The 15,569-nt window shown below is 44.0% G+C and overlaps 1 protein-coding gene and 1 long non-coding RNA gene across 4 annotated transcripts in view; one reads left to right on the plus strand and one right to left on the minus strand.

The window, feature by feature from the left end:
* NUP153 (nucleoporin 153) overlaps positions 1-142 on the minus strand; it is an 80,942-nt gene extending 80,800 nt beyond the window's left edge. The window contains exon 1 of the mRNA XM_055570711.1: positions 6-142. The gene's annotated coding sequence lies outside the window, so the exon portion shown is untranslated. The remainder of the gene's footprint in view (positions 1-5) is intronic.
* On the plus strand, positions 137-14,570 carry LOC129645483 (uncharacterized). 3 transcript variants are annotated; one of them, XR_008711371.1, is made up of 5 exons: positions 137-423; positions 1,214-1,395; positions 5,795-6,062; positions 8,370-8,477; positions 9,903-10,158. It is a non-coding gene; the product is annotated as an uncharacterized LOC129645483 (long non-coding RNA). The 3 variants fall into 3 exon arrangements; XR_008711370.1 differs by lacking the exon at positions 9,903-10,158 and adding an exon at positions 14,319-14,570 and having other exon boundaries at positions 138-423; XR_008711369.1 differs by lacking the exons at positions 8,370-8,477; positions 9,903-10,158 and having other exon boundaries at positions 146-423; positions 5,795-6,144.
* The last annotated feature ends 999 nt before the right edge of the window (positions 14,571-15,569 follow it).

Below are 15,569 nucleotides of genomic sequence, written 5' to 3' on the forward strand. Positions count from 1 at the left end.
CGTACCTCCTAAGCACTCAGCATTGGAAGCACCTGCTTTTCAGCTCATGGCTTTCCACTGAGGTGCTGGGATCACGTGGTCTTAGCTTTCTGCCTGCTAATGTGAGAGTATAACCCCCTTTTCTTCCTGACTAGGTAGTGCCGTGCTGAACGGCAGTTACTCTGTAAACTGGTAGAGAGGACACAAATCTACAAAAAGCCACTAGGAGCAGACGGCTGGAAAGGAAAAGCCATTTTTTTCTGTTTTCCCTGCTGGCCCTGGTGCACAGGCCTCTCCTTTCTCTCATCATCGGGGCCTCACCTTTGCTACACTTCCTCAGATAACCGCTTCTTTTTCTCAAGGTTTGCTTTGAGTTTACAAACAAACCGACTTTCCCCCTTCCTTTGCTCTATCATTAACTTTGAAACAGCATTTTTAGAAAAGGTAAAATAGTTCTTAAAAGCTTTCTAAGTTCAAGCTAAGGAAAACTACAGTGGCCAGTTCTACACCAGGTCGAAAGCCAAGTCAGATCCTTTGTTTAGATTTTTTTTTCAGCAACTTTCACTGACAACTTCCTACCTGTTCCAGCAATATAGGGAAAAAAAAGGGAGGAAATGTTTAAGGGGTGATGTAAGAGAGCAGAAGGGAGGGCTAAGGAGAGAAAGGGGAGAGCAAATTGTGAATTCTGATAGTCACGACAAGCAATTTCTGAAAACTCACCGTCAAAAGTTCTGCTAGGTCCGAGGCTAACCTGAACTCACCTTTGGTGGATTGACCCTCTTCAAATCAGTCTTCTGAATCTACATTGACTCCTCATTGACCCAAATTCAAATGCTATAAAATAAATGAAGGAGATATGAGGGGTACCTTGCAAGAATGGGGGTACCTTGCAAGAATGGGGCTTCGGATGTGCGGAGGATCACTTACTAGTGTCGTAAATAATGAACGACTGATAAATAATACATTAGAAAGAAAAGACCCTCCGTATTGCCACATCATGGTGTCCTGAGTTCCATATCCAGAGTACCCGGTGCAAATTGGCTACATGTTTGCTAGAAGGCTGAATGCATATTCACAAAGCTTTTGCAGTTCGTTATTTTCCTCAACCACTTTTATATGATGGAATTTTTTTCGGTGTATTTCAAAAATACTTTACAATCTGTAAAAATAATTTATTATTATTAAAGCACCTCTAATCTCCCCTTTCTTTTTGTTTATGTCCCTGGTGGCTCAGACAGTAAAGAATCCACCTGCAATGCGGGAGACCTGGGTTCCATCCCTGGGTTAGGAAGTTCCCCTGGAGGAGGGCATGGCCACTCACTCCAGTGTTCTTGCCTGGAGAATCCCCACGGACAGAGGAGCCTGGCGGGCTACAGTCCATGGAGTCGCCGAGAGTCGGACACATGGAGCATCTAAGTAAGCACACGTTTTTTTCTCTCTTTTTTAAAAATTAATTAATTTTAATTAGAGGCTAATTACAGTATTGTGGTTTTTGCCATACACTGACATGAATCAGCCATGGGTGTACATGTGTCTTGCATCCCAAACCCCCCTCCCACCTCCCTCCCCAGCCCATCCCGCAGGGTTGTCCCAGTGCACCAGCTTTGCGTGCCCTGTTTCATGTGTCGAACTTGGGCTGGTGATCTATCTCACATTGGTAATATACATGTTTCAATGCTATTCTCTCAAATCACCCCACCCTCGCCTTCTCCCACAGAGTCCAAAAGTCTGTTCTTTATATCTGTAAGCACAAATTTTTTGGCTTGTAGAATCTTAGTTCCTTGACCCGGGATCCAAGTGGGGGCCCCCAGGGGTCAAACTGGGAAGTGTAGAGTCCCAACCACTGGACCGCCAGGGAGTGCCCCCTCCCTTTCTTTTTAAACACAGCTTACCTCAGACCATGTACTACTTGCTGTGTCAGAGGTAAACAGAAAAAAAATCACTTTTATGTATCAGATGAAGATAGTACTCTCCCTCAGGGATTATACCAAAATAGGGACTGTGAATGACAAGAGAAGAGTAAATAGCCTTTAAAACCAGACTTTCAGAATACCATGTGACAAATATTTACTATATTCTGAGCCATATGTTCTGCAGATAGAAACATGATGGTGATATGATGCTGCTAAGTCACTTCAGTCGTGTCCGACTCTGTGCAACCCCATGGACTGCAGTCCACCAGGCTCCTCCCTCCATGGGATTTTCCAGGCAAGAGTACTGGAGTGGGGTGCCATTGCCTTCTCCGTGATGGTGATATAGGTCCTGCCATTTAGGGACAAGTAGAAATGGCTATACTTTTACTTTATTTTTAAGTGTTTTGAATAAATACTTATGCAGACAAGTTTCCCTTTGGAACTTTGTATTACATAAATGGCTGTAAGTTTACATTCTTTATTTTAAACAATTTTTAATCAGAAAAAAAGCTACACTTAAACCAGCATTGGATGGCATCATGGACTCAATGGACATGAGTTTGAACAAGCTCCAGGGGTTGCTGATGGACAGGGAGGCCTGGCGCACTGCAGACCATGGAGTCACAAAGAATCAGACACGACTGAGCAACTGAACAACAAAACCAACATTGTCCTCACTCCCTGGGCTCGGTGGAATTGTGATCAGGACGCTGAACTAGGGAATGTGTTGAGTGCTATTCATTTATTTATTTTTAAAATTAACCATTTTATGTATTTATGGCTGCTCAGCTTCTGGGATCTTAGTTCCCATACCAGGGATGGAACCTAGCCCCGCTCCAGCGGGAGCACAAAGTCCTAACCATTGGGCCACCAAGGAATTCCCCTATTCCTTTACTTAGATGTAGATAAATTCTTTAGTTTAACAGACAAGGGTAAAAGAAAATACTATAAAGTGTAAACTGTAGACGGATACTGAGGTTGCAACGGGACAAACTGTGTGACCGAACACTTGCAATATCCAAGCAGGATATTCCAGAGGGGAGGCAGAGACCAAGGAATGTGATTGAAAGTTTCCTACACTCTTACTTAGACTTCCCTGGTGGCTCAGTGGTAAAGAATCCACCTGCCAATGCAGGAGACGTGAGTTCAATCCCTGGGTCAGGGAAGATCCCCTGGAGAAGGAGATGGCAACCCACTCCAGTACTCTTGCCTAGGGAATCCCATGGACAGAGAGCCTGTTGGGCTACCGTCCATAGGGTTGCAAAGAGTCAGACACCACTTAGCGACTAAATGGCAACACACTCATTATTTAGTAACTAAGTGCGTGAAATCATAGCACTGAGGTGAATCCAGGGCCATGTACCTCACTGCGTGCTCTACGTGCATTCTTTTTCATCCTTAAAGTGTCCTGTAGGGAGTCAGCTAAAAGAGGAAGGTTAAAGTACTTCAGGCAAAGTCATATACTTGGTAGTTGACAAGATGGGATCTGAACTCAGGTCTGACTGATTTCAAAACCCTACATTCCTTTCTTTAATCCAGGCAGCATTCTAGAACTTCCCACTGCCAATGGGCAGGTGCAGGGAGTGAAGCCTGAGATGTTTACGGAAGCTGCTCAGCCCACTGACATTCCTGCCTCTTCTCACCAGGGTTTGTCCAGCTGCTGCTTCCCAGCCAGGGCCTTGGCAGGGCTCCTGGAGTGAAGTGAGAGCTGGGCTAACCAGGTCAGGGGGACAGTGGCAGATGTCTTAGTGGGCCCCCTCACCTGTGAGTTCCCTTCTTTGTAGGGTTCCCAGAAAACCTAGAAGATGCCCAGATAAACATGAATTTTAGAACAGCAATGAATAACTTTTTTTAGTGTAAGAATGTCTCAGTCGTGCAAATATTGGATGGGACAACTTCTTTGCTAAATCTGGCCACCCTGTTTTTGACCCTATTTGAAAGTCTTGAGTTAGAATTAGAAAGAGTTGCATGCATGCTGGAGTGACTTACAACTCTACTTACAACTCTAAAGATTACAACAGGTGATCTTCAGCTTAGAATTCCGGTCTATGGATCGGAATTGTAGGAAACGCTACAACACATCATACGTGCCCAATACCTACCCAGGATGTTCAGTGGTTTATCACGGATGCTGCTGTTATTCATGTGATTAGCTTCTGGTGCAGCATATATGTCTTGACATGAGCGTGTCCATGACTCAGGTATTCGAGACATGTAAATTCCTATTTCTTTAACTCAACAGGATTCTGTTCCAAAACCCCATTTTTTAGAGGTAGCACAAACATAAACTCTCAAGTCAGGTCTCAACACACTGCCTTTTCCTAGAGTTGCTCCTAGGGTACATGTCCTGCTGTAGGGGTGGGGCACCTGATTCTTGATGTCCTCTGGGCCTGCGAATTGCTGCCAAGGCACCTTGCCTTCTTGGCCTTCTGCCCTCTTTGCTCTGCTTCCTACTGGGCTGAGATGCACAGGGTCCCCCATCCCTCTCCAGGGTCTCCTTGCACTCCAGGGCATCTGCTTTGGGGAGTGAAGCCTGATGCTCTTTGCCATCAAATCCTACTATCTCAGGTTTTGCCTTCTCCCCAGGGATCTTCCCCTAGGGAAGGGCACATCTTTTCTCTGGAGGACTCCAGGCATTCATGTCCTCTTGTTTCCCTTCCACCCTCTGAACACCCTCTGCCTAGACCATCTTTTTCTGGGCATGGCCCATCCTCTAGCTCTCAATATTTTTCCTGTGTATTCGATTCCCCTAAGGATCTTAGGTTTTTGGAAGACATTGGAAGGTTATTCCTTTTCACCCTTACTTATTACCACCACCATGCCAACAATGAATACAAAAGATTTTGCTTGGAAGGGAGAGAGAGGATAAGGCTAGAACAGAGGCAAGTATTTTAACCAATTGACTTTAAACATCCTCAGACCCCATTCCTCCTTTTTCCTCCCCCTAAGTCAGATCTTAAGAATTAGATCCTGATTTGTTTGGACACAAACTTTGCTTTTCCACGGGAGTCCCCAAATATGGCATCAGTATCAGATGGGAAGCATTTAAAACATGGATTGTCAGGATCCCACCCAGACGCATAGCATCTCTGGGGTTGAATCTAGGAAGGTGTATTTTTTAAAACTGTGGACATTTTTCTTACATACTCAGTTACTCTTGTCCACTGGCCTGCTTCTGGGAACAACTCCCCTTTTTTTCCCCACATCTGCCTTCTTTCCCTTTGTTTCTTATCCCTGGTGCGGCAACTTCCAGTTAAAGGTTCCTTGCATAAAACCAAGATCTAGTGTGGAGTTCTGTATCCATCTTTCAAAGAGAAGATAATCTAGAGGGCAAGAGGATGTTCAAGAGTCTTATCTCCTCTTATTTATCTCTTATCCCAGTTTTCTCATCCTTCAGTGTCCTGTCCATGTTCCAAGAAGGGAATCTTAGTCTAACCCACCAAATAGGACCATCCAACAACATGCTTCCAACCATCTCAAATGCAAAACTGATAGGGGCAGAATAAAGGGGAAAAGTAGATGATTAAGTAGTTAATCCCACTAGGGGATTGTAGGTAGAAAAAACATGGGAGACCCCTGTAATTAATAATTACTCAAGAAAGCAGTTTTGCTTAACCACAAAACCAAGCAGGCTTGCCTAGCAACAAAACCATGCAACAGAGGCACAGGACTTGCCCCCAAACAATAAAACCCTGGTGACATGAGACCCACAACTCCCCAGTGAGCTCAGTACATTAATGACCCCTAGGATATACTGTCTAGGGATGTTGTGTGTTGTTGTTTAGTTGCTAACTCGTGTCTGACTCTTTTGCAACCCCCTGGTCTTATAGCCTCCCAGACTCCTCTGTCCATGGGATTTCCCAGGCAAGAATACTGAAGTGGGTTACCATTTCCTTCTCCAGGGAATCTTCCTGACACGGGGATTGAACCCGCGTCTCCTACATTGGCAGGCTGATTCTTTACCACTGAGCCACCAGGGAAGCCCAGGACATGCTGCCTGCACACATGAAAAGCAATAATTTGTGGATCTAGCTTGCCCCTGAAGGGACAAGAAAACTCCCCTGCTCAACCTGGAGGAGGAACTGATGATGGAAGCATGATGTCTACTCAAAAAAAAGAAGGAAGTTCTTCTCCCCCTCCCCACATTTTTTATTGTAAAACTGTAGCCCGGTAAGTTCTTGGGACACAGCATTTCTCACCCACCCACCTGTCAGCCTCACAAACGTCCTATTCTAATAAATCACTTCTTATCTACCGCTTTGCTCTTGCTGAATTCTTCTCTGTGCTGAGACATAAAGGACTGTGGTACCAGAGCTCTTTGGAGCCTGGTTTCAAAACTATTTCCCAGAGACCTAGATGCTGCTTGGTTCTTAGGAAGAATCATCAGCAGATCTAAGCATCCCGGTTTTTCACAGCTTGGGGATACTTCCAGAAGAAAGGCTTATACGATTAAGATGTATTCCCAACACATGTAAATTACAAAGGAAGGTTCTTAAAAAATTGCTTGTATTGATTTGTTTAAATTATTGTTAAACATTTATTTGAAGAAACCAGTTCACCTTTCTAAAAAGTGAATATGGCTAGGTAGGACATGTCAGGTTGGCAATGTCATTGGCCTATTTTTTTCTACAGTGAGATTAGGAGTACTGAGCTAAGTTGGGGCTCTTATAGGATTACATCCTAGGGAGTGATAATAGATACACTAACTGAAAATCGTTCACAAGTAATGATGGGAAGCACTCACTCCCTGGGATGGTAGTTAATATTTGTAAAAGTCAGCTATGCTTATTGACTCAACAAAAAGTCATGTACTGTTCCTATGACAGCAGAATATCACTCCACATTAAATAACAGGACAAAGGTTCTGAAAAAGGAGGAGGGTGGACAGACTGAGCAGAAGCAGAGAAGTGAATGTAGTCTAAGCAGATACCCATGATTCCTTTTTCTTGGGAAAGTAAGTTTACACTGAATATCTCATCCCAGGTTTAAATTATTGAGAAATGTATCCTTCCCTTTAACATTGATTAAGCAGAGCCTTCCCTGGTGGTCCAGTGGCTCAGACTCCACGCTCCCAAGGCAGAGGGCTCAGATTCAAACACTGATCTGGGAACTAGATCCCATAGACCATAACTAAAGACCCCACACGTCACATCTAAGACCTGGCACAGCCAAATAAATTAATTAAAATAAATAAAAAAGATTAAGAAATGACAGAAAAACACAACTATTGTATGATTTCAATTATCAGTGGAATCTAAAAAATAAATGAATTACAAAATAGAAACAGAGTTATGTATAATAGAGAACAGTCAGTAGTCCCTGGAGGGGAGGGAGGAGAGGGGAAGAGAAAAATAGGACAAGGAGATGAAGAGGGACAAACTTCCAGTTGCAAAATAAGTGAGTCCTTGGTAAGAAATGTACAGTATGTGGAATACAGGCATTCCCCCAGAGGATGAGATGGCTAGATAGCATCACCAGCTCAATGCAGATGAATCTGAGCAAACTCCTGGAGACGGTGGAGGACAGAGGAGCCCGGCATGCTACAGTCTACGGGGCTGTGAAGAGTCATACACGACTTAGTGACTGAACAACAACATCTTTGTATGGTGACATATTGTAACCAGAGTTATGGTGGTGAACGTTTTGAAATGTCTAGAAAAAAATCACTGTGTTGTGTAACAGGAAATAACATAGTGTTGTAGGTCAATTATACTTCAAAAACAAATACATATACAAACTCAAAGGGATCAGATTTGTGGTTACTAGAGGTGGGGATAGGCGTATGGAGAGAGGGGGAATTAGATGCAGGTGGTCAAGATACCTCAAACTTCCAGTTACAAGATACATAAGGCCTAGGGATATAATGTACAACATGATATATATAGATATCCCTGCAGGTGGCGCTAGTGGTAAAGAACCACCCCCTGCCATTTCAGGTTAGACATGAGATGCTCTAGCATCCCTGGGTCGGGAAGATCCCCTGGAGGAGGGCACAGCAACCCACTCCAGTAATTCTTGCCTGGAAAGTCCCGTGGACAGAGGAGCCTGGTGGGCTGCAGTCCATGAGGTCGCACAGAGTTGGACACAACTAAAGTGACTTAGCACACACGTTATGTAAGACGGTTGTTAAGAGGATACATCCTAAGAGTTGTCATCAGAAACACACACACACACCCTTTTTTCTGTTTCTTAACTTTTTGGTATCTATATGAGATGACGGATGTTCACTAAACTTTCTGTGATAATCCTTCATGATTTTAGTCAAATCATGGTGTACACTTTAAATTTACACAGTGCCATGTATCACTCACATCTTGATAAAATTGGAAGAAAAAAGTCAATTAAGCAGCAGTATCTGTTCAAAGCTGATTGATCAGGAAATATTATAACAGATACTGTCTACGGAGCACGCTGCTAGATACTGTAAATAAAGGAAGCTAGCTTTCCTGCACAGAGTATCCAATTCTTTCCTAAAAGGTCGACACAGACATGGAATTAGGAACCAAAGAAATCAGACCTCACAGGTTGAAACCAACCATCAAGTTTTGCTTAAGCCAGTCGCACGAGTGGACTTTCTTCAACTTCGTAAGTGTCCATTGTACTGGGGCTTTATTGTTTACAGAAATGAAGATCCGTGCTTCCTGAGGGCTGGACAGCGGCCCTGGCTGGTGACAGCTTTTATCTCCAGTGGGAGTTGGGAGGAAGAGGGCCACTTGCTGCTCCTTGATGAGCTCTGGACCTGCTCTGGGGACTTGGCCTGGATGGACCTAATCCCCAGGGAGACCATCAGCAAGTCTTGCCAACAAGTGCACTCTTTCTCTCAATACTTGTGTTGTTTTATGTATTTACACTTTAGATATAAACTTCGCTCTCTGTGATGGCTTGCCAGATTTTGAAGCATTTTTTCCATTCTGTTATTTATTCTTTTTTTTTATTGTGTTTCATTATAGGAAACTGAGATCCACACTGGTTAGGCTACATACTTGAGGTCACAACTTTGTGACTTAGTAATAGGATGGATGGAGAAGGCAATGGCACCCCACTCCAGCACTCTTGCCTGGAAAAATCCCATGGACGGAGGAGCCTGGTGGGCCACAGTCCATGGGGTCGCTAAGAGTCGGACACGACTGAGCAACTTCACTTTCACTTCTCACTTTCATGCATTGGAGAAGGAAATGGCAACCCACTCCAGTGTTCTTGCCTGGAGAATCCCCGGGACGGGGGAGCCTGGTGGGCTGCCGTCTATGGGGTCGCACAGAGTCGGACACGACTGAAGTGACTTAGCAGCAGTAGCAGCAGCAGCAACAGGATGGATATCTCCTGACTCAAATTCCAGTGAGCTTTACACTATTTGGGATATGTTCTTACTTTGTTTTCATTGAGTAATTAAAAAAATCTTACTATTCCTTTTTTATAAAATTTATTTAATTGGAGAATACTTTACAGTATTGTGATGGTTTTTGCCATACACCAATATGATTTGAGAGAATAGCACTGAAACATATACATTGCTGTTTCTTCTTAACATTCATGTCTTATTTCTCATCAGTGCAACAAAGGATTAACAGAACTGGTAAGTTTAACACTTGTGCAGTCCATAGGGTTGCAAAGAGTCAGACATGATTGGGCGACTGAAAGAACAAACAAATATTGTGATTATGGATTTATTTAGATTTATTCTTACCATCTTGTTTTGTTAATTATCTACCCTGTTTTTTTCTATGTTGCTTTTCCCTTCCTTTCTTGCCTATTAATGGATTAATGGCTTTGTTGTCTCTGCCTATCCTCCCATCTGTTGGTTGGAAAGCTGTAACATTTCCTTCCTTCCATTTTAACACAGATCATATGAAATCGATCAGTCTTTCCTTTTCCAGGACATATAAGCATTATAGAATGCTTTCACTCTAATCACTCCTCTCAAATGTTGACGATATCTTTATCCCACATCATTTTCACACTTCCACACAAGTTTTGTTCTGTTGATGCTTTGTTTTTTCTTTTGTTTTCTAGCCATACCACGCAGCTTGTGGGATCTTTGTTTCCTGACCAGGGATCAAATCTGGGCCTCCTACAGGGGAAGCAGGAATCCTAACCACTGGACGACCAGGGAAGTCCTGGTTGATGCTTCTTTAGATTTAACCATATATCAGCTAGTTTCTTTGCTCATCACTTTCTTAGCTTTTATTCCTTCCTTCCGGTTTAATTTTCTTCTTCTTGAAGTACTTCCTTTAATCGACTTTCAGTGGGATTGTCTATAGGTGGTAAATTCTGTGTCTCCGCCTAAAATGTTATTATTTGCCCTTGTTCTTGAATTATTAACAAACCAGAAACTGAAGCACAGATTGACTTTCTCTCAGAATTTTGAAGCTATTCCACTGCTCTCTTCATGAAAGAGCATGAGTCTTGGAGATCCAGTTAAGCATGGTTCAGATAGTTAAACACAGCACAGGGGCCCCGGAGCAAGGGTATGACCAGTGAGCAGTAGACCTGAAAATGTGTTTGGGGTCAGGTCAGACAAGATTAACCTAAATCCACAGAAAGATCAGGGCTTTTTTTGGGGGGGGGCAGTTGTCCCCTACTGAGAATATAACTCACCTCTTGAAGTGAAGTATTAGTCATTCAGTCGTGTCTGATTTTTTACAACCCCATGGACTGTAGCCCACCAGGCTCCTCTGCCCATGGAATTCTCCAGACAAGAATACTGGAGTGGTTAGCCATGCCCTCCTTCAGGGGATCTTCCCAACCCAGAGATCGAACCCAGGTCTCCTGCACTGCAAGCAGATTCTTTACCATGTGAGCCACCAGGGAAGTCCAGAGCTGGGCTTTGACATCAAACAGACATCAGGTCTGGAGCTGCCATTCACCTGCTGTCTGACCTTGAGTGATTTTAAACTAGAATAAGCTTGATTATTTCAAGTTTTGTGATTTGTTGGTTTTTTATTTCTTGATGAATGATCCAACCTATCCCTTTACAGAATCATCAGGATGTCCCAACCTTTAGTGAAGAGCTCTGTTTCATTTCCTTAGAGACTGGAGATCACCAATGATGGTGGTACAGACAGCAAAGTCTCTGACTAGGAGAAAGGAGGAATGCCACACCACCTGTAGTTTTCCATTTTCCTCTGGAAAGTCAAAAAACTGGGAGTCAAATATATCAGGGCAACCACTATACCAGGATTTGGGGACTGACAGCCTGATTATGACCATCTAGCTGGATCTGAAGCTCACACAGCTCCGTCATTTTCTGGCCCTTATGATCTTGACAAATCCTTAACCTAAGACTATGTTTTTTCATCTACAAAGTAGGGGGTGATGACAGTATCTACCTCACAGGGTTGTTGACATGATTTCAGGAGACACTACATACGAAGTCCTTTATGCTCAGTAATGATGCAATGGGGATGTTTGCTAATATTAAACAGGGGTATCATTTTGCCTACAAATCATAGTGCCCTCTGGTTCTCCACTGTCTGTCAGTGCCATGCCTTCCTTCACAGAGTGGTGGGTGGTATCCTGAACACAGCTTGGCTTTTAGACCTCACCCAGGTATATAAGTAACCTTGAGAGCCGAGTTTCCCTGAATGAGGAAAGAGTTGTTTTAATTCCAAGAGCCTTCCTTTACATATTCAAACCTAGGTGGTCTGAGCATTTTGTTATGAGTTAGAGTGTAGAGAGAATGGCTCTGTGGTATAAAGGCGGTTCCTGTGAGACCGGAAGGGAAGGAGAAAGGAGGAATTAAGAAAGGGGACGTGAGAAGAGACAGAGACAATTAAATGTTGAGAGCACTGTGGGGATGCCTCTTGGTCTGTGAGAAGAAACCCAGTCCGCCAAGCCTTCAGGATAAGACATTAGGAAAACCAGTAGACGTTAGGACAGCATGAGAGGGAGTTTGAGACTGGTGAGGCTGATGTCTGCTTCTCCCCGTTGGCGCCCTCCCAGCCTTGCCTTGGATGGAGGGAAGCGCTGGGCTCCAGAAAGCACCCCGCTGGTCCTTCTTGCGGCACAGGTGGTTTCTGAAAGACACCACGAGTGATGCAGAAGCATTAAGTCGCTGTGAGCGTCCAGGGCTCACCTGCCATGCGTGGGCATGGCACAGGAGTGCCAGGGCAGGGGCTGTGTGGTGGACAGCCCAGCCCCTGGAGCAGGGAGAGCTGAGCCTCACATGTTCCAGGGCTAGGCCAGCGGGGGAAGCAGGCCAGTAGAGAACATTTGCCAGGCTTCCTGCAAACAACCATCCTGCAGAAAGTCTCTTAGAGGACAGACCATCGCTGACAACAGCGGTGGATGAAGACAGAAATCTGTGCCCCAAAATTAAAATAAAAGCTACTCTTCAGCTGGGGTATGGTGGCCCAGATGGTAAAGAATCTTCCTGCAATGCGGGAGACCTGGGTTCAATCCCTGGGTTGGGAAGATTCCCTGGAGGAGGGCATGGCTACCCACTCCAGTATTCTTGCCTGGAGAATTCCATGGGCAGAGAAGCCTGACAGGTCACAGAATCAGACACTATTGAGCAGCACACGTGCACGTGTACACACACACACACACACACACACACACACACACACACACACCCACACCTGGGGGCCAGCAGGAGGCAGCAGAGGGCAGCAGATTACAGGTCACAGAATCAGACACTACTGAGCAGCACACATGTGCGTGTACACACACACACACACACACACACACACACACACACACACACACACACACACACACACACACCCCTGGGGCCAGCAGGAGGCAGCAGAGGGCAGCAGATTACAGGTGCCTCTCCTGGCACCCAGGCATGACTGAAGCGACTTAGCAGCAGCAGCAGACCCTTCTGGGGACTGGAAGGCAGGGTCTGGGGACACAGAGAGGGAGAAACAGCCCTAAAGCAGTGTTTGACCCTACTCTAATTTTAAACTGAAGAGGGAAATGGCAAACCACTCGTTTTCTTGCCTGAAAAAAATCCCATGGACAGAGGAGCCTGGAGGGCCATATACAGTTCATGGGGTCACAGAGTCGGACACAACTTAGCACACGATTTTAAACAGGAAGAAACCACGCAGCATTCCTTTTCTACATATTTGTACCACTTTTTGTTCACCTTCTTTTACTTTTCTAAACTGTTTTTTCTTTAAATGATTTTTAAAAGTCCCTTTATTTAAAAGTTGTTCCCCCCCCCCCCCACCGTCATCCTCTTTTGGACTTAAAGTTTTATTTTATAGGCTTCAAGAGCCTTGAACCAACCCCTTTGCATATTTCCAAACATTTGGATATGTGTGACATTTTCATAGTAAAATAATCTTACCTTTCTCAGTATCTTCACTGGAAAAAAAAAAATTCCTAGATTCATTCCTAGATTCTTTTACTGGCAGTTTGATTTCTAAAGCTGCTGCTGCTGCAGCCAAGTCGCATCAGTTGTGTCCGACTCTGTGCGACCCCATAGACTGCAGCCGACCAGGCTCCTCTGTCCCTGGGATTCTCCAGGCAAGGACAACAAGGTGGGTTGTTGTTCTAAGCAACAAGTGGGTTGCCATTTCCTTCTCCAGTGCATGCAAGTGAAAAGTGAAAGTGAAGTCGCTTAGTCGTGTCCCACTCTTAGCGACCTCATGGACTGTAGCCTACCAGGCTCCTCCGTCCATGGGATTTCCCAGGCAGGAGTGCTGGAGTGGGGTGCCATTGCCTTCTCCGTTTTAAAGCTAATCACTAATATTGCTTGCTTTCATAAGTAATGTATTTGAATTTCCCAAGATTCATTTTCTATTTTGAGCAAAGCCATCAAATGTATTCATTGTTCCTCTAATGAAGCAAATCTGAAAAGAATCAAAGGTGAAAATATAACTATAAATTAATAGTTATATTAATTCATATATGATATATTAATATTATAATTAATATAAATTAATATTAAGCATAATTAATAGTTCCTGATCATTTGCCAGGAACTATCTACCAGAAACATTGGTGCAGTATGATTACTGGCTATAACAGATATATTCAGATAATTCTAGTATTTTCCCTTTTTATTCCATGTGACCTCCCTGTTTATAAATGAGCTGGATTCCCACATTCATTTATAGGTTCTAGTTAGCTTCGCTTTGGCCCCATGGTCTCAGCCATATAACTCCAAACAAATTATGGCCATTTTAAAATATGCCTACAAATTCTTAGATGTTTTCTTTTCAAAAGGGAGTCTGGGAATTCTCCGGTAGTCCAGTGGTTAGGACTCCATGCTTTCACTGCAGTGGGACACGGGTTCTATCTCTGGTCGGGGAACTAAGATCCCATAAGCTACATGATGCAGCCAAAAAAAAAAGATGAAAAGACATGAAACAGCCCACCTCCCTACCCTGGATTCCTGACTCATTTAAAATGAATAGAACATGGTACGATTGACAAAATATGACGTCTGAGGCTCCGTGGCTTGTGTTTGCTCTCCAGAACTGCTCACGGGGGGGAAGCCACCGTTGCAGCATGTGGTAAGGACACTCAAACAGCACAGAGAGGCCTGTGCGGTGAGGAAGACCAGCTCACAGGCTGTGTGGCTGGATCACCAGAAAAGTGGGTCCTCCCAGCTCCAGTTGAGCCTTCGGATAACTGCGGCTCTGGCTGACATGTTGACGGCAACCTCACGAGCAGGCAGAGGCAGAACCACCTACAAGTGCCCACGCCTGAATTCTAGACCTGCAGAAATCGTGAGATAATAAATTTTTATTGTTTTAAGCTGCTAAGTTTAAGGGTAATTCATTTTGCACTAGACGTGAATGCAGTGGCTTTCTCACAAATATACACCAATACATAGAGAAGAACTGGAAAAAATATTGGTAACTTGGGATTCTCATACCATTATTAAGATGGCCTTGGATACAAGTGGTACTGAGGTTAGATCTGAAATCATTCTTGGTGAACTGCTCTCTTCTTGGGTGTTGCTGTGGCTAAGTACTTTAACTCCAGTGTTTCTAAGTAGCTTGGATTACTTGTGGTTAACCATACACTTGGTAAAGATTATGCTGATTCAACAAGTGTAACTAATCAGTCACATGAAGGTGGGGCTTTTGGCTCAGATTCATTCTCCAAGGACCTTCAGTCAAAGAAAATTACATCTACTCTGCTGCGACAGTTCCCCAAACACATGCTAGATTAAGAAAAGACCAACAGTAACAAACCTAAGAACATCTCTATATGATTTGCTTCAGGTATGCCAAGTTGTTATAAACACCAATGTTCTCTGGGTTTCTCTGGGTTTCAAACGTAAACAGTTACAAGTGTTTTAGGCATCATGCAAGGGTCAAGTTGGTCTGTGCTACTCTAATTCTAAACCAAACTGGACTCCTCCCCAACCGCCCTTAAAGTTGATCTTCTTCCCCAGACTCCAGTTCTAACTTACCTTTTGTTGTGTGTGAAACATTTATTGTTCTATTAATCAGCATCTCAATGTCTTCTTCACAAATAGGGTTCCACGATTTGAGAGTTCCTTTCTCGGAAAGGCCACCTGGCAATGAGATACCCACAGTAATAAGCTCCGAGATGGTGGCCGTGACTGGCTGGGCTCAGATTCGAGACTGAGCCATCCCAAGCATCTTCTTGAGCTCCAGTTTTAGAACTGAACACAATGATCCAGGCACCCCTCACAAAAGGGAGAATAACTGGTCTTTCCAAAAAATACACAGAGGTGAGTGTGTGCCTGAGAAC

The sequence above is a fragment of the Bubalus kerabau genome, chromosome 3, assembly GCF_029407905.1.
Source record: "Bubalus kerabau isolate K-KA32 ecotype Philippines breed swamp buffalo chromosome 3, PCC_UOA_SB_1v2, whole genome shotgun sequence".
In the NCBI taxonomy this organism is placed as follows: domain Eukaryota; kingdom Metazoa; phylum Chordata; class Mammalia; order Artiodactyla; family Bovidae; genus Bubalus; species Bubalus kerabau.